General features: G+C 34.1%; 1 protein-coding gene across 13 annotated transcripts in view; it reads right to left on the bottom strand.

The window, feature by feature from the left end:
* Positions 1 to 20,131, bottom strand: part of COX7B2 (cytochrome c oxidase subunit 7B2) — a 133,091-nt gene that overhangs the window by 53,200 nt on the left and 59,760 nt on the right. For 8 of the 13 annotated variants that reach the window (XM_077757711.1, XM_077757713.1, XM_077757715.1 and 5 more), the window contains one exon: positions 2,173 to 2,225. The exons of 4 other annotated variants lie outside the window; for them this stretch is intronic. The gene's annotated coding sequence lies outside the window, so the exon portion shown is untranslated. Of the gene's footprint in view, positions 1 to 2,172; positions 2,226 to 7,815; positions 7,853 to 20,131 lie in introns of all 13 variants that reach the window. One more of the 13 variants, XM_077757712.1, reaches the window with a different exon arrangement.

Here is a 20,131-nt window from a genome sequence, read left to right as displayed (position 1 = left end):
GGTCCACTAGTTTAAAGAAGACTAGACAAGAAAATTAGGTTTACGTAATGAAATGTCTTGGAAGGTGTCCTTCAATATGACAACAACTTGCTTATTTAACTAGTGTCTACAGCTTCTCTCAAGAAATGTCAAATAAACATTGGTTTTATAGAAGTGCTAATTTTGAGAAAATCATGAATAAAAAATTTTGGAGGTTTAAAATATGTACACAACTCTAATTATAAGTTAGGGAGTCACCCCCCAGTAACATTAATATTATTACATATAAATTATTCAAGCAATAAAGAATGAACTACAGTACTGAAATCTATTTGAGAGATGCCCACTTTGAGTTAGTTCTCCAAAGGTTAGCCACAAGAGTTTCTAAATAGAGGAAAGGCTGAAAACTAGGCTGTCACATTTCCAAAGTGTCTCATGCTTGGGTTATTTTGTAGAAAAGTTGTGGAAAAGGAAATTGGAGGGATATAGGACTTGCTTAAATTATCCCCACAACTAACTGTAGTGAAGTTACTAGAACTTCAGGGATTGATGAGCTGAAAAACTTAGTCCTATAAAACTGTGAAGGGATTTTACCTGAGGGGAATTTTGGTAAGGCTTAAAAAGTCTTTCAGAGCTAAAAGGTGCCTGGAGAAGCCTACCTTCCACTCCCACATACATAGAGAGGATTACCTTTAGATGGCTTTCAATCACTTATAGTAAAAGATATGCCATAAACTTCCTTAGCAACCAGTAACTATGGCAAATAATTCTGTGTCATACTTTGTCTTAGAGAAGCCAAACTGTTCACTTTGCTCTTAAAATTAAGAAATTGTCCAGATGTCACATAGGGTTTCCTTTCAATCTTGTAAGTTTATGGATTCTAGCATTTGATAATTTTATTCGCAAAGCCCCTGAAGTCAGGGCTCTGAGCAGTTTTGGGCTGTATGGTAATTTCTTTATTGCCTCTTCCTTACATCCCCAGAAGAAAGCAAAAACCGAGTAAGAGATTCAATAGAAAAAAGTATTATGTTGCCAGATAAAATATTTGGAATTTACTTATACTAAAAATTTATTCAGTTTATCTAAAATTCAAATTTAACTAGATGTCCTGTATTTTTATTTGTTAGATTTGGCAACTCTATAATAAGCTGACCCTAATCTCACTTAGAACTGCAGAATCTTAGCACTGGTAGGGAATTTAGAATTAATCTAACTCAAGCTTCTAATTTATTATTAAAGTTACAATATTGAGACTAAAATACAACCTTTACTTAAGTGCTTGTAGAGATGGAAGTTTTATTACCTTCTGAGCTATACTATAACATTTTCAGTTATTTCAGCATGTCTCAGCTTTCATTGTGTCTATATCTGCTTATCTGCTTTGGGGTAACTTTTTCTACTGGTTTTAAATATCCTATGTAGAGTTAAAGAGATTCTATGTTTCAACTACTTGCTACTTCTTAGAGAAGATGGAATTTATTTCTTTTTAAGATTTTGTTTAAATTAGGTCACAGTGTATCTGACTTCTTGCTTTTAAATATTAACATCATGATAGCTGTACCTTGCTAGGATCATGTCCAACCCTTTTTATTATAGATAGCATTCCCCACTTCTTATATTTAGCACTTTCGTTAAATTACAGCTCATTCTGGCCTCTGCTGGCTATTCCTTCAAGATGCTCTGTGGTTAACTGACCTTCCTTTCAGCTTTTTTATTTTTCCTGGATCTTTTATTAAAAATCTAAGTTCAATTAGTGCTTCCTGTCTAGTTACCATGATCCAGTTCATGCTTCTGACTTCTCCATCAAATATTTTATTTCATTATAGTCAATATTTTTAATTTTTAAGATCCCCATCTTTCTTGAGCTAATGTTCCTTTAAGAGTATTAGCCCAAACAATCATAGCTTTACAATTTCTCCCACTGCCCCACTCAAATATGTTCAGCACTTACAAACACAGTACATATCTTTATTCTCCTAACTTGGGACACATGTTCTAGTGCTTCTACATCACAAGTGTTCTTGCTCACTGGCAAAAATCCAGCCTGATTTACCTGACTGCATTTTTTACTTTCCAAGAAATAAGGCTGTCCACAAAGAGAGGTAAGTATTTATTACAGTTTACACCATTCCCTCATTTAAAAAAAATATTAGAATAAGACTTTCTAAAGCTATCATTCCTACTTAATCTTACCTTTGTGCTACTTTTGAGGTCTCCGTTAGGAAAATATCATCAATACATATGTCCTTAAAAAAAGAATCAAAAACTATGTTAAAGAATATGCTACAGTAACTATGTGTTGGGGACTATGTTATATGTTGCAAAGTTCTTTCACATCTATTACCTTATTTTATTTGTATTAAAATCCTGCAAGGTAAATACATAAAGAATTCTTACTCCTTTTTCACAGATGAGAATTAAGATTGGTAAAATAAAACGTTAAATGGCTGACAAATGAGAGATTTAGCAGTTGAATGCAGATTTTAAAAATTTTCAAATCTAATATTTTATTTTCATTTCTGTATCCCTCTTTTTGTCCTATTTGGTTCTCTGTTTACAACATCCTCCTTTCCTCTACATTTTGTGGATTTTCATAGATCAGTATGATCTTTTATACACTGTCTCTCTTTTCTGCTTCTATTAGATGTTGCTTAAAAAAACAATACCTTTCCATGTCTCTAGGTAACCCTAAATATTTGAAGGGATGGTGACATACAAACCCTTTATCCATATAATTTCATCACCTGGGGTCCAGGTCTTTTTCTTTTTCTTCATCTTCCTAATTCTTGGCAGACCATGTATGCTTAATCATATGGACAGGTGTGAGTGCATGCATGCACAAACACACGCATGTACCTCAGAGGCATTGTCTGTGCCTGTGTAATTTGCCTCATAAGAAACCCTTGTTTGGTTCAAATTTATCTTCTTGTCACTGTGTACTCATCTCTTTGCTGCTATTATATGCTACATGGATTCATGCCGGCTCTTAACATGCCATATGCTGCTATTGTATGCTCCATGGATTCATGCTGACCATAAATATGCCCTTTAAATCCTTCTCCTTTTATTCATGCTTCTAGTAACAAGTATCTGTATCTTAATACCCTCATTTTAATATTTCATGTTCATATAACCAACCAAGTCAAGTAACAATAAACAAGACTTAGGAAAGAAAATCACAATGCTAATGATTGACTTTCCATACGATGCAATATAAAAAACAAAAGAAATTCTCTTCCATCTCTTTGTGTAATTATTATAACTTATTATAAATAAGTATTTATAATAATTATTATAAATTTTGTTTTTTGTTCTTTTTAATAAATGTGGACGTATACTGTGTGGCTTCCCTATTTTCAATATCAGGATAGCATTTTTCCAATTATTATAATAAACATTTGTTTTTATAATGTTTATAATGGTTGTTTTTTATAACCATCTAACCTGATGGTTATAACAAATATACCCCAAAATATCATATAAGTTAAATGCATTAGAAATTTATTTATGTTCACTTAAAAGCAGATGAATGGTGAGACTGACTTCCTCAAGCAAAATGAAGTCTCATTTCCAGGTCACTGAAAGGGTCATGGGCATGGAGGCACTTACATGGAAGTTTTAATTCATTCTCAGGTCTATAACTGGCATGTATCACTTGTGCTCTCATTCCATTCAGATATATCCAATTTCTATTCGTAAGAAAGCTTGGTAAAAAAATGCCTACCAGGGTGACCAGGAAAATTAGAACATGTATTTTGGTTAGCAGTCAGCAATCTCTATAAAAACATAATTAGTTGAATCTGAATTTTGAGGTCAATTTGATTATACCTCTTTAGTCATGTGACAAACTTTAAAAAAATGCTTATTTGTCTAATTCTTGCTCTATCACTGGATACCAGACTTGTAGCACTACAAATTTCAGAACTAGACTTCCATTTTGTTTTCTTCAGTTCACTGGAGAAGCAGCCTTGTGCAAGGTAATATATGAAATCTGCTTTCCTTTAGGTGGATCAACCTGGAAAAAGTGATCTGTAATGTCTCGTTAAGCATATCCTTCCTAGATGTAATCATCTTCCTACAAAAATTACTATATGCAAAGCTGACCTGAGTGCAAACTGCAGAATAATAAAACATGATTTCTTTAAGAAATGAATTAAGCCTATAAGCTATTTTTTAATAAAAGCACCAAAGAAAAGCTTACTTCTTTTTAGATATGTGTTTTTATAAAGTAAAAATTATAACTCATTCTAATGAATGAAGATATGTTATAAGGCTCTTGGCAATGAATGGTTTCACAGATTATATTGCAAGATTCATCATTTTTTATGTCTTTATAATTCTGATGAGATGACTGCCTTTGGACACTTGTTGAAGAAATATTAGCATTAGTTTTGCTGCTTAGAGTACTCATAGTATTTTATATGTTAGTGAATTTGTACGTGTTGGTAAAAAAAATTCTAACAATCCTATTCTTTCATTTTGTTGGTATGTTCCAAGAAATTAGATTTGGTTTAAGAAAATTTAATTCAGGGGGCACCTGGGTGGCTCAGTTGGTTAAGCGTCTGACTTCGGCTCAGGTCATGATCTCATGGTTCATGGGTGCAAACCCCGCATCGGGCTCTGTGCTGATAGCTCAGACCTGAGCCTGTTTCAGATTCAGTGTCTCCCTCTCTCTCTGACCTTTCCCTGCTCACGCTGTCTCTGTCTCTCAGAAATAAATAAAATCATTAAAAAAAAGAAAAAGAAAATTTCATTCAGAAGCACACACATTATTCAGACAGTAAATAAAATTTTCTCCAGTTAGGGCTGAAGTTAAAGTCTTCTTTTAAATGACAGAGTTATCATCAATTAATGTTATAAAGTAAGGGTGAACTAAATCTGTAAGTCTTTTAAATTCACATTGCATTGGGTCTACTCAGGTTAAACTCAAGATAGCCATATTCATCATTATGGCTTGCAATGTGATATACAATCCTTATTAATAATTTGAATACAGATTTCCCTTTTTACATTGTACATTTTGGGCACCTTAGATCTGCCTTACTCATGCCTCTCTTCAGTGCTAACCAAGAAAATTCCAAAACTTAACCTTAGAAATAAAAGGTTGCCCCAACTGCTAGTAAAAGAAATATCCATAGATTAAGAAGAATGCCTGCGTTTACCTGCAATTGTAGAAATGCAGATTCAGTTCTGCTCAACTAATGAATTAAGACTTCACAAATCTTACTTTCTTATTCAGGTTGGGGGAAACATATAATCCTTTTATTTTCTATTATTAAAACTGTCCTTGAAAGTGTTATTTCAACAAAGCATTCTTATTATATCTTCTGAGAATGTTGCAATGCCCTGAAAAGTTTAAATGTCTGTAACATAGAGAAGCTGCTCTAAGTAGGTGACACTTTATTTTGTAGTAATAAATTGACATTTCTCTTTTAGAAAGGTTATCAACTAATACTTCTAAGATTTATCAAACCACAAGAAGATCTTAACACTCTCCTCTTCTCTCATGTGTGGGAATAAAGTGGGACTTGTGACTATTAGATTTTGATATAAATAAAAAACTTGAGAGTCTGTTTCATTGAAAAGAAAAACGTGATGCTATCCAGAGAAATGGACATGTAGGTTCTCCTTATCTCTTCTACCAATATCACCCACCCTCAGCCCATCTGACTATACACACACACACACACACAGACACACACACACACACACACACATATATACAGACACACAAGATTGGGATTATATTCTACAATTACAACAGCATGTAAAATTGTTGTATTCATGAATACATGTGAAAGAAGCAAATAATAGTTTGGTATTCAATGGCCTTAATGATATAGTCAAAACTTATATTCTACCTTTAAGTCTCATGCATACTGGATTTCTTTGCCATTCATTGTTAATACATACAACCTCTTCTCTGGCCTCCAGTTCATGGCTTAGGCTGTTCTTTTGACTGAATGTCCTTTCTTTATTCTTTTTCTTTTTCTGTCTTCTATACTTCAATGGACATCTAAAATGCTAACATTTTTTGAAACTTCTACTCTTCCTAAACCCCAAGCTGAAGTGATCATGTTCTTCTCTGAATTTTCAAAGCACATTATTAGAAACTTTTAAAATGACTTAACTCAGCATTATAATTAAAAGTTATCATATCTGTTACTATGTTGTAACCACCTTAAAACCATGATCGGTATCTGAATCTTTTTTAAATCCTCTGCAATTTCTAGTGAAATGTCTTATACATAGTAGGAACTCAACTGAATGTTGAAAGTATGATTTAATTCCAAAAATACTTAATTTAAAAATAATATTCCGCTTGTATAAGAATTATTTTTCCACTAGCAGAAAATAATCTACTGCATAATGGTAAAGAATTCATAAATCTCATAGTATTCATTGAGCACAATACTGCATATCTCATGGATTTGTTCACATTGTACCCTTGGCTGTGGACTAGAAATAGACCTCTTTCAGAGGCATCCAGTTAGTAAGTAGTTGTTGCACTGTCACAACTTACTGAGATCCTACTTTGAATGCTCTGTAGCTTCTCTGTGAACCTCAGAAATTGTTTTAAATGGGAGTCAGATTTGGGATTTTGCCTCATTTTGCCTTTTAGATTTAGAGTATGGAGAGAAAGAGTGATTCAATCTCAGCTCACTATTTTCAAGCAGCAGTTAGTTCATGAGTGGGAAGTCAAAAAAAGAGACAGACAAGAAGAAAAGGAAGAGAGGGAAAGCAAGTGAATTTTAAAACTCTTTTATACAAACTAGGTGGTTAACTGACAACATGTTACTCTTCTTTGCTGTTCTAAAAAGGCTTATATTTTGTCTGTTCTAGAAAATACTTCTATTTACTTACTTATTTTAGTATAGCTGACACACAGTGTTACATTAGTTTCAGGTGTACAATATAGTGATTCAACAATTTTCTATCTTATGCTAGGCTCATAAGCATAGCCACCATCTGCTACCATACAATACTATTAGAATAGCATGACTATATCCCTATTTTGTCTGCCCCATGTAATGATGGATGATAGAATAGAAAGGAACTAACAAGTGAAATGTTTACCAACCTGCTAAATGATCTCCCTGGATAACTTTATTCCATTATAACAACAATTTGTGATAGAGGTAGAATCATAATCCCTCTTTCTATTGATGAGGAAGTTGATGATCTGATTATTTAAGTACAGCTATAGGGTCAAGAGCCAAGCCAGGGGGACATTTCAGCCCATGAGTCCCCCCAGACCTCTCCACTATAACATGCTGAATAAATTCTAGCATGATCTGAATATTGACATTTTCACTGTACTTTTTTTCTTCCTTTCTTTGACATTCTTTTATTAGACAACTTTAATCTGCTGTCTAACTACTGGTTCTACACATTCTGAATAATTACATAATGAAAGAATAATCCTAGGTAACAGAGTAAATAGCACTTTCTGAAATACTTTCCCCTCTTGAGGAAACATGATGAAGTTAAAACAAAAATAGCACAAAGAGACTTAAGAGTCTGGTTGCAAAGTCAAGCTCAATGAAATTTAAAGAAATCAGGAGATGGGGGAAAGTCTCAAAGTGGAGCAGCTGAAAACAGAACAGATTCTCTAATCATCTTAGTGGATCAGAGTGGGGGTACTGAGAAGAGTTTGGAGGGTCGTCCTATTGAGACCCTCTTCAAACACATATTTTCCCTCAGCTTCAGAACTTGCTTTGTATATGAGATGTCTGAATAACTCTTTGAACCTACGCATTTCTCAGAACTCAGAAAATGAACTGATTAGAAATTTAAATTTCAGAAACATTTGAAATTGCAAAAGAGATTTCTTACCAAAAACTGTGCAGTGGCTTCCAGTGAGTCTTATGCCCTAGTCACAAAGAGAAACCACAATGACATCCATGCCAGTGGATGGACTGCTGAAAACATCCAGGATGGTTAGACAAGTAAGAATGAGTAAAGAAAAAAACCATATGTCAATTCTCAATTATTCAATGCCTCTGTATACACTCAGCAACCATTATCAAATTAACTAGCTTACTAATCTTTTGCAAATCCAGCAGGAGATAGGAAAAGTCAGTTTGTCAATGTTTTTTATTAGACGTTCACCTGTTGGAAATACTGCAGTGAACTCTGTAAAGAATACATGAACATAGAAGACAGACTCCTAGACTTCAAGCATCTTTCCATGTAATATAGAAATAAGTAAGTACACAGAATGTGCTCATGACTTCAATCAGTCCCCTTTGACATGGCATACATATGTGCTATCATGTGTATGAAATGTACTACAGATGGCCTACCTGTCTTATCTGTGCCATAAACACAGAGCCTCTGTTCTTGTGCTACTTCAGACATGCAAAAGTTTCAGAAAGTAACCACTTTGTTTTAATTACTCCTTCAACTGTCTTTATTCCCAAATACCATAAATTTCAAGAATGAAGGGATCACTATTTCTACTTATTAATGTATATGTGATACTTTATATTATAAGTGCTCAAAAACTGTTTTTTAATGAATGACTAAATAAATAAATACAATTATTTTTCAGTCATGTTGACATGTTCACATTCACCTTAAATTTTGCCCTTTTTAAAACAAGGCCTTAAAAAAAACATGTTGGCATCTCTTGGCTAACAAGAGATAGAATTTCTTATACAGCAGGGATTATTAAGTGGCTAATTTCCACAGGAAAAAAAATTGTGAAATTAAGGTAAATTTGATTTGGAGAATTTTCCAATTCACCTTTATTCACCAAAATATTTTTTGTATTATCACTTCAGGGTCCCACTACATTCGTTCTTTCTACGTAGATGTAAGTAAGCACGTATGCTAAAGGCTGGACAGAAAATAGCACACTGACACCTCACTCTCAGGAACCGTACAGTCCACAGGCAGATAAACCAATGAAAGCAATGAATGAAAATTACAAACCACCGTTAAATACTAAAGCAAAGTAGAGTGGTGACAGTCGCCCCAGTCCCAAATAGGGATTAGGATGATCAGGAAAAAATTCCAGACTTTTCAACTGTCTTCATTTCTACAGGCAGCTGTACCATTTCTGAAAGGTATTACTAAGTATTCATACTGAAATAACTCTCTAATCTGATAAGTTGGTATTGCTAACACATAATAGCAGTTAGGCAGTATATCTCAGAAAGTAATCCAATCTAAAGTAGAGGTGAAAAATTTAGAATTTATAGTTGAAGCCGAGGAATTTCAGTTTTAACAGGTTCTTCAGTTGGGCTTTATACATACTAAAGTTAGTTCTACTGCCTTATGCTGACTTTGCTTCGTTAAAACATACCCTTGAGTTTCATACTTGGCTGTTTTAAGTGAAGCTTCTTTACTCTGAATTCAACTCAAATACGGATTTTCAATTAATTGTTTTTTAATCAAGGTGACATATAAATTCAGTAGGAAGTCATGAGGTAAAAGCCATAAGAGGCACTTTAAAAAATGCACCAGACAGAATTCAGTCACTCTCATCAAAGAAACGAATATTAGATAGCAGACATAATTTCCAGAAGAAAACATGAACTCTATTTGGCAGTAATATTCTTTGAAGAATCCCAAATTAACCTTAAATATTTGACTCTATGTGCTACAGCCTAGCTGTGAATTAGGACAAGATAACAGGACAAGCAAAGAAGAGTGATCACATGCAGCAGTGTGTTCAGTGATATAAGAATGTGATTTGGAATACACAGACCTAGTGGTAGTTCTACCATTTATTTTTTTGCATTAAGCAGATCATTTAATCCTTCTAACCATCAAGTTCCCTAGTCTTGGATATGTGGACAACAATTCTTAAGCCACACTTTTGAGAAGGAGAGTTAAGGGGTGCCTGGGTGGCTCAGTTGGTTAAGCTTCCAACTTCGGCTCAGGTCATGATCACAGTTTGTGGGTTCGAGCCCCATGTCGGGCTATGTGCTGACAGCTCAGAGCCTGGAGCCTGTTTCAGATTCTGTGTCTCCCTCTCTCTCTGCTCCTCCCCCACTCATGGTCTGTCTCTTTCTGTCTTAAAAATAAACTATAAAAAATTTTTTTAAAAAAGGAGAGTTAAACTGAATAATGAATATAAGCTGTATAAACTCTGAAGTGTAATTCAAGTGTATTAAGTTGAATAATAATCATTGTCACAAATATTTATTATCAATGTCAAATACTTGGGATTATAATGAAATATTAGAGGAGTTTCTGTTGATTAACTATACTATAAAATAAATCAGGGAAATAGAAACCATATTGTAACATCTCTCCTACATTGTCAAAATAGCTGCGAAATGTTTAATACACTTTAAGAATTCAATTTATTCAACTGCTTTTAATAGAAAATACTGGGAATTCCTGTTCTGAAAGCAATGCACTAAGATGAATTGGATCCCTTCCACAAAACCAAACATATGGGGTATGTTTCAAAAGTGAGATGGTATGACTAAAAGAGCCTTAAATACAATACAGAAACTGTGAGATACCCATGGGGAGACAAAAAATAACAGAAAGTGGGCAGAGGTCAGGAGAAGACTATGATACATAGGGTAAGGAGAAGTATCTGTTTGTGTATTTTTTTCTCTCTCACTTGAGCTAGATGAATTTTGGTTCACCCATTGTCACAGACATAAAAATAATAGCACCATGACAGTTTGATTCAGAAACAGTAAAATTAATTAAATAAGAAAAAACAATAAACAAAATGAAATTTTATTAAAATAACTGCCTTCCTTTACCAAAACATAAAAAGTCCTAGATGTTTTTATTATATCAAGTTTTAAAAAACACAAATAATATCTATAATTAATTCCTACAGAGAAAGAAATAACGCTACCAACTTATTTCATAGACCTAGAAAAACCCAGACTCTAAAACTAGGTAAGGAGAGTGTTTCTGAATGTAGACATAAATGATAACTGAATACACTAATATATTTAAAATTTAGCTTAGAGATCAATAGAGACTCTTACATAGGAAAAAAAAGCAAAATAAAAATTAGACAAACGGTAAATTAGCAATTATTTTTAACACATAAAAGAACTGAGGTTTGATACAAATAACTAACCCAAAATCTGGAAGGAAACACATACCGATAAGGAGAAAGAAGACCAGCACTTGCTTACCTGGTATAGATATTACTATATGCCATATATGTGAGTAAGATTTTCAGGTAGAAAAAATTTAATTTCTAAAGGCTAAGTATGGGCCAGTGTTAAGAATGTAAAGCCCCTGAGGGTCTGCAGACATAGGGACGGTCCATGCTTTTATAGGCTTTTGCTTCCGGAAATCTACTGGATGCAAATTGGGAAAATCAAAGAAAATCCTGAAAGAGCTTCCTCCATGGTGCTAGCTTGGGGCAAACAGAAGCCACTTACAAAATTCTATCCAGACATATTAAGAGCCTTTATCTGAAGAAAAGATTAAAGCAAAAAGAAAAACTGTAGCCTGAATAAACTAGTGGAAACCTACTGCAAGCTAGAGGATAGAATTGTATCCAACACCCAAACTCCATCACCTATGTTATGTCTCCTTAGGAAAACAAAGCCTTAATATACATGGGGAAAGACAAAAAATTTAAAATACTGACAGAAAGGCACTGGTAGAAAGACAGTAAGCTGGGGAAGGGCAACAAGATTAAAAAAAAATCTAGGGGCACCTGGGTGGCTCAGTCTGTTAAGCAAAGACCGATGATCTGACAGGAGAAAATGAGAAATCCACAATTATAGGTGGAGACTTCACTCGTTTCACAGTAACTGACAGAAAAATTAAGCAAAAAAGCTTTAAGTATATAAATAACTTAAACTGCACTATGAACTATCTGTCCTAATTGACATTCATTTAATAATCTACCTAACAGGAGCAGAAGACACATTTTTCTCAAGTGTACGTGAAATACTTTAAAATTATACCACATCTTAGGACATATATTAAACTTAAATAAATTTAAAAAGAATATAAATAAAGTACATTTCAAACCATAAAGGAATTAAACTTTAATAACAGAAAGATATGTGGAAAATTCTCAAATATTTATAAATTAAACAACACATTCCTAAACTCATAAACCAAAAAGGAATTCTCAAGAGAAATTTCTAAGATGAACCAAAACATAATAAAAATATAACATATGAAAATTTGTGGGATGCGGTTAGAAGAAATGATTAGAGGAGAATTTTAGCTTAAACATTTATATTTAAAAAGATATAAAATTAGACCTAAGCTTTACCCTAGCAAATTAAATACAAAGCCAGCAGAAGAAAGGAAAGTATGAAGATTTGAGCATAAATCAATAAAATGAAAGCAGAAAAAAAAAAGAAAAGTCAAAGAACCAAACACGGGTTCTTTGGAAAATCAGTAAAACAGACAAATGTATATAGCAAGACTTACAAAGAAAAACAGAGAGCAGGCATAAATTACCAGTATCAGGAAGGAAAGAGGGGCATCATTACTAACACCACAGACATACAAAAGACAATAAGGAGATACTATAAAACAGATAACCTCAATAATCCTATACCTACTACAAGAATTAAATTTATAAGGAAAAAGCCTTCCAAAAAGAAAAGTTCAGACCCAGAGACTTCCACTGGCAAATTCTACCAAAAGTTTAAGGAGGAATTAATAACTACACACAATCTCTTCCGGAAAGTAAGATGGAACAATTTCCAATTCAGTCTATGAGACCAGAATTATTCTAACACCAAAACAAGACAAAAATATTTCAATAAAATAAAATCACAGACCAATATCCTTCATGAACAGATGCGAAGATTATCAACAAATTTCCATAAGTCAAATCCAGCAATACATAAAAGAGATAATGTATCGAAACTAAATGAAGTTCACTGTATGAATTCAAGGCTGATTTAACATTAAATATCCATCACTATAGTTCATGACGTTATCAAACTAAGTAAGTGAAAACATTAGATTGTTTCTGGTGCAATTTATAGAATTGATTCCTTGATTTCTCTTTCTGGAATTGGTTCCTTGATTTGTCTTTCTGCTGCTTCATTATTGGTATATAGAAATGCAACAAAATTCTGTACATTGATTTTGTATCCTGGGACTTTACTGGATTCATGTTTCAGTTCCAGTAGTTTTTTGGTGGGTCTTTCGGGTTTTCTATACATAGTATCATGCCCCCTGTAAATAGTGAAAGTTTTACTTCTTCCTTATTGAAATAGATACCTTTTATTTACTTTTGTTGTCTGGCTGCTGTGGCTAAGACTTCTGGTACTATGTTAAATGAAAGTACTGATAGTAGACATCCATGTCTTATTCCTGACTGGAAAGGAAAAGCTCTCTTTTTTTTTCCCCCACTGAAGTTGATACTAGCTATGGGTTTTTCATATATGTCTTTTATTATGTTGAGTTAGGTTCCCTCTAAACCTACTTGTTGAGGGTTTCTATCAAGAATGGATGTTGTACTTTGTCCAATGATGTTGAAATACAAATACCTTTTTTTAAAAAAAGAAATCAGTTATTAGTTGCAGATATACACTAAAGGAAATGCTAAAGAAAGTCTAGAGGATGGAAGAGAAATGATACCAAATACTAAGTCCATTATATAGTGAGACACATAAACTGTACATACGTATAGTGTGTATATATATCTGTATATGTATCTATACATGTGTATATGTACCTGCATACATTATGTATGTGTACATACACATAGAGACACACACTTTTCTTTCAAAACATTTTGCTTATAAACCAAACACAAAAGGTACACCTGCATGATCCCATTTAGAGGACATTCTACAAGAAACATAGCTAATCTCTGAGGACAGAAAACAGATCACTACTTGTCTAAGGTTTGGCATCAAAGGCAAAGGCAGAAACTGACTGGAAAAGGGTCACCAGAGACTTTTTGGAGTGATGTAAATTTTCTATATTTTGATTGTGGGGATGACCACGTAAGTGTATACATATCAAAACTCATCAAACTGTACACTTAACAAAGATGCATTTTACTGTATATGAATTATATTTTATTAAATTTAACACATAAGAAAAAAACTGATGAATTTGACAAAATATAAAGAATTTCTATTTAATGAAGGATACCATAAGCAAAGTTAAAAGATTCAAGACTAGGTAGGAATGTTTGCAGTGTCTAAAACTGATGAAGTACTGATATAAGCATACACAACAAACCCCTGAAAATCAATAAGGAAGACAGGAAACCCCAAAGAAAAAGTGTCATATATAAGGCAAAGGCCTTATATATGAGGTTCTTCTTCGCTACAGAAGTAACAAAAGTTAAAATTAGCAGTTTTCAAAATGACAAAAATCAGAAAGTTGGACAGTACCAAACATTAGAAAGTATAGGGACTCAAGTTGCCAGGTTTCTCTGCTAGGCCTAAAAACTGATTCAGCCATTCTACAAAGCAATCAGTTAGTACTTAGTGAAATTATATGTGCATGCGACCTACAAAACCCTCTTTTGGTAATACTGTCAATCAGGGGAGATGAGATGAGTAAAATGTGGCATATGCATGAGACAGAACTCAAGGCAACAGTGAGAATAAAATTAGATGCAGAGCAGAATTAATAAATCATAATAAAAAGTGCTGAGTAGCGAAACTACTAAACAAGATTCAAAATGATGTACATAAACTAAAAACACATGAACACATACATATTCGGAGTAACACCATATAATTTTCAAAGATATATTTAACTCAAAGTCTAATAGGAGTATGAGTGCAGAGGAATGTCAGTGGAGATGGGGAATCAAGAAAGGTAATTACAGAAACACAAGAGAGGTCTTACACAGATGGACATCAGAGAAGTATAATTAATTCTCTCTACACAGAAAGGAAAAAATATATTTATGTATGTTCAATCTTCTCAATACTATTGTAATGTTATGTCCATATTCTTATATCTGAGCTATTACTCCTTTTGCAAATGATAGCCTAAACTCTGAAACAACAGCAGTATTCTAAGCATGTGCTTCAGATTACTACTGTCTTTCTGCATATAAAAATGGACACAGTATTCTATGAGGAATAACAAAGGATCATTTTTTACTACTTTTTCTCCCCTTAAAGAGAATACATCTATTTTTCATGGTGTGTGTCATATCACCAAGACTAATCTTGTTTTAAATTGAAAATTGTAGGGGGCACCTGGGTGGCTCAGGCGGTTAAGCATCAGACTTCAGCTCAGGTCATGATCTCGCAGTCCACGAGTTTGAGCCCTGCTTGAACCCTGCTGTCAGGCTCTGTGCTGACAACTCAGAGCCTGGGAGCCTGCTTCAGATTCTGTGTCTCCCTCTCTCTCTGCCCCTCCTCTCCTCACACTCTCTCCCTGTCTCTCTCTCTCAAAAACAAACATTAAAAAAAATCCAAGTAAATAAATAAACTTAAAAAGCTATCAAGAACCATGATTCAGTTTAGTTGAATATTACAAAGTAATAATGTCTCTCATTTCATAATAATCATTCGGTGATTGTAGAGTAAGTATAATCTTATGTTGTCTAAGAACAATCTACTTAAAAATCCCTTGGAGGGGCACCTGGGTGGCTCAGTCAGTTTAGTGTCCAACTTCAGCTCAGGTCATGATCTCATGGTTTGTGAGTTCGAGCCCCACGTTGAGCTCTGTGCTGACAGCTCAGAGCCTGGAGCCTGCTTTGGGTTTTGTGTCTCCCTCTCTCTCTGCCCCTCCCCTGCTCGCACTCTGTCTCTCTCTGTCTCTCAAAAACAAATAAATGTTAAAATTATTTTTAATCCCTTAGTGATCTATTTTCTATGTCAGCTGTACCCACTTTTATTCTTTGGCAAAAAGTTCTGAGATCTTTATTTCCATATGCAAAATTTTCAGGTAAAATTCAGTTAGTAATAGTTTTATGAAAGAATGTCATCATAAAGCTCTTTCTGTAGTGAAGGAGGTAAGACATACTGAATAACAATAAGAATAGCAATGTATTATAAATGATACTCCATCTTTTAGAAGAAAAAGAAATTACAAAATAAGGGGACCAGGGAAGCTTTGTGGACGAAACAATATTAGCACCAGACCTGAAGATAGGAAGAATTCAGATATTCTAAGATGAATAAGCAAGATATTCCAAAAAAGAGAGCAAAGTGAGGTGGGAAAACAAAGAGTATTTCAGTTCACACAATTTATTATATCATATAGGGAGGATATATGAAATAAGACAGCAAAATTAAGTCAAAAGACAGATCAAAGATAAAAAACTTGAACTTTATTACTTGCAATTTGGGTAAAAGGTAATGGCATATCAAAAACAAGTTAGGAGTATTAATCAGTTGCAAGGGAAGAGCTTGGAGAAGAAACAGCATGATATGATATGACATGACATGACATGACATGACATGACACGGGGACCTTGGTTACAAAGTCATAATAATTGTCCTATCAAGAGATAATGAAAGCCTGAAATAGAAAAGATGCTATGAAGATGGAGAGAACAGGAACAATGTGTGTACATAAAATTTTCTAGAAATGAGAAGCAATTGGGCAAGATAAATAAATTCAAATGACAAGGTTTTTTTAGACTGTCTTCTAGTATACTTTATTCATTACTAGGAAGAAGGAAAAGGAGGAAAGTCAGGTATGAAATAATATATATATTACATAGGTCAGATATCTATATATCTATATCTCTCTGTCCCTGATTCCTGTTAATATTTGGTCTTTAATAAGAGCTCCTAAAACTCCTATAATGTCCTGAGTGATCTGAGTGTCTGACATAAAGCTCCTAAATCCCCTGGAATTTCCTGAGTGACAGAAATATATTTTGTTCTAATAAGGTGGTTTCGGTGGGCTCCCGGATGGGGGCTGATAACTAGAATGATCAAGTCATGATGAGAAACTGGGAACTAATGGGATATCCAGGGGATTCGGGCTGGGTATTAAGTGAATAACTGATCATGCCCACATGATGAAACCTCCATAAAATCACAAAAGTATAGGGTCAGAGAGCTTCCAGGTTGGTGAACACATATGTGCCGGGAGGACGGCACACCCCAACTCCATAGAGACACAACTCCTGCACTTGGAAGCCTTCAAGCGTTCACCCTATGCATCTCTTTATCTGGCCCTTCGTTTATATTCTTTAAAATACGCTTCATAATAAATTGCCAGTAATAAGCAAACTGTTTTCCTGGATTCGATCAGCCACTCTAGCAAATTATCAAATACAAGGAGGATGTCTGGGAACCTCTGATTTGTAGCCAAGTTGGACAGAAGTTGTGAGTAACCTGGGAACTTGCTACTTGCAATGGGCTTCTGACAAGGAGGGAGGGTGGCATCTGGTGGGACTAAGCTCTTAACCTGTGGGGTCTGCGCTTACTTTAGTAAGTGTTGAAATTAAACTGCATTGCAGGACACCAAGGTGATGTTAGAGAATGGGTTAGTGGGTGGAAAAACTTTACACATGTGTTGGGCAGTGCAGTAGTAGATGGAAAATATTAGTTTCTCCTTTCCAGACATCATGTTTAGCAGAATATAAGAAAATGTATTCTGGACATAATGGTTTGAAGTTCCAAGATACCTTTAAAGGGAAATGTTCAAAGGGCAATTGTATTAGTCAAGGCAATTAGAGCTGCTGTACCATAAAAACCTCAACATTTAAGTGGTTTAACACAATAAATGTTTATTTCTTGCTCATGTAAAGTCTAGTAAGATTGTAGAAGAGAGGAAGGAATCTGCCCCACAGAAATTTAGGAGGCTTGGCTGAAAAGTTTCTACCATTTTTAACATATGGCCTCCACTTTTCTGTGAGCAGTGGTAGGAATAGTCTTAAAGTAGAAAGCATAATAGCAGACCACAATACAAAAGAGTAAATATAAAAACAGTAGAATCATACTGCAAGCTCCTAAACAGCATATATTATGTAACTTTATTTATGAAATAAATAAAGTAAGACCCAGAAACTCAGTGTCACTAAACCTAATGGAAGGTTTTCAAGAAAGAAGAGGCAATAAAATGTATCAAATCATGAGTCAGGAAAGGAAGAAGAACACAGGGAAAAACTGATGGGAATGAATGACTGAGACTATTATGTCACTTTATAATCATGCGGACTTACTAGTTCTGAGAGAAGAAACAAAATGAAAAGGGATGACAGAGTAAGTGAATAATGAGAAGTATCAGTCCATGTAGATAATTTTTTTTAAAAAATTTTACCTGAGTAAAGGCATGAGTTTCAGGTGTACAACATAGTGATTCAACTTCTCTAGAAGTTACGCTCCACTCACCACAAGTGCAGCTACCATCTGTCACCATGCAGTACTATTACAATACCACTGACTATATTCCCTATACTATGTCTTTCATTCCCATGATTTATTCATTCTACAACTGGAAGCCTATATCTCCCACCACCCTTCACCCATTTGCCCATCCTGCATCCTCTCCCCTCTGGCAACTATCAGTTTGTTCTCTGTAATCATAGGTTTGATTCCCCTTTTTGTGTGTTTATTTGTTTATTTAGGTTCCATATGAGTGAAACTATATGGTATTATCTTTCTCAGTCGGACTTATTTCACTTAGCATAATACCCACTAGGTCTACCCATGTTGTCACAATTGGCACAATATTCCCATCCTTTTTTATGGTTGTGCAATATTTCAGTGTGCATACATACTTATAGATAACAACATAAGAAAAAAGGAGTGTGCACAAGAATGCTGAATGACGAAGATATGGTGGGTTACAGGGAATGTTGTTCAGTTAGCAAACTGGAATTCTATAGATAAATTTTAAGTTTGAAGATTAAAATCTAGTTCAAAAGTATAAATATGTAGATATAAACTGGAGCACATATAAACAAGGTCACAGAAAAGATGAAGAAGGAAAGAATAAATGCAATGAAATGTCTCAGGGATCTAGAAAAAGGAATCAAATGAACAACAAAATCCTCACAAAAAGTATGTGAAAATTTTATGAAAAAACATTAAAATTATTGAAAGATAAAATAAAAATAGAAAATGATATACATACTCTTGAGCTGTCAGCACAGAGCCTGAAGCAGGGCTTGAACCCATGGACTGTGAGATCATGACCTGAGCCAAAGTTGGCGCCCAACTGACTGGGTCACCCAGGTGCCCCCACAGAGATATTTTTAAATAATCTTACCTAAAAGTCATCCTGTTCACCAAAACCAGAAACCCCTCAAAACATCCAAAAAATTTCATTAAAAAAATTATTAATGACAAAATCCTGAAGGAATAATATCAAAAGACAAGTAATCTGAAAAAAATAATGGCAGCTAATACCACAAGCAATATGCCAGTATCCAAATTCTTTGAAAAAAATTTCTGAAAAGAAAAATTGGCCAACTATATAAACTGATAACTTATGAAGATGGAAATATGAGTGGTTCCTAAACATAAAAAACTTCTTAATCATAATAAGAGGAATAAGTATACTGAGAACATTTTCCCCCCATATATTGGTAAAGATTAAAAAATTTAATAATTCACTGTGTTAATGAGGATGGTATAAGGAAATGGGTGTTCTCACATATGGCTGGTGGCAATGTCTATGACAGTGTAACTTAAATAGATAAAAATTTGGAAGCATTCATCAAAATTATAAATGTACATATTTTTACCTTAAGCATACTTGCACACAGACACAACTGTGTGCAGAAGGCTGCAACATTGTTTTTAACAGCAAAGTTAGCAAATCAAATGTTTCTCTAAGTTTGTAAACATCCTATGATGAAAACTGGTTGCTTTCAAAATAAGAAAATACCCAGTAACTGTTTTGAATACAGACACATCACACACACATTCCCTCACACTAAGAAAACAGATCTCTGGAAAATGGAAGTGGAAGAATAATTTGATATCTGCATTTAGGGACAATAAGCTTGCCTACTCTTCTTAGTGATTTAGAAGAAGTTAAAAAAAAAAAAAGCTTTAACTGCAGAAACTGACTGCACAGGACACAGCTTCTTAAAATTCAGCTACTATCCCAGTCCATTTGTATCTAGGGCATAAACTTTATCAAGTCTTAGAAAATGTGTGAGGTCTGAAAAACAAGTATTTTGACACTAAAGCATGAAAACTGCATAATAAAAACAAATTAAGTAAATATCTATATCCTTTTTCATGTCAATTAGACAATAATTTAACTCACTTCACATTTAGGTACAATATTTAATTGAGAC

This window comes from Crocuta crocuta, unplaced genomic scaffold (genome assembly GCF_008692635.1).
Source record: "Crocuta crocuta isolate KB4526 unplaced genomic scaffold, BGI_CrCroc_1.0 scaffold282, whole genome shotgun sequence".
In the NCBI taxonomy this organism is placed as follows: Eukaryota; Metazoa; Chordata; class Mammalia; order Carnivora; family Hyaenidae; genus Crocuta; species Crocuta crocuta.
This window is presented reverse-complemented; position numbering and strand designations above follow the sequence as displayed.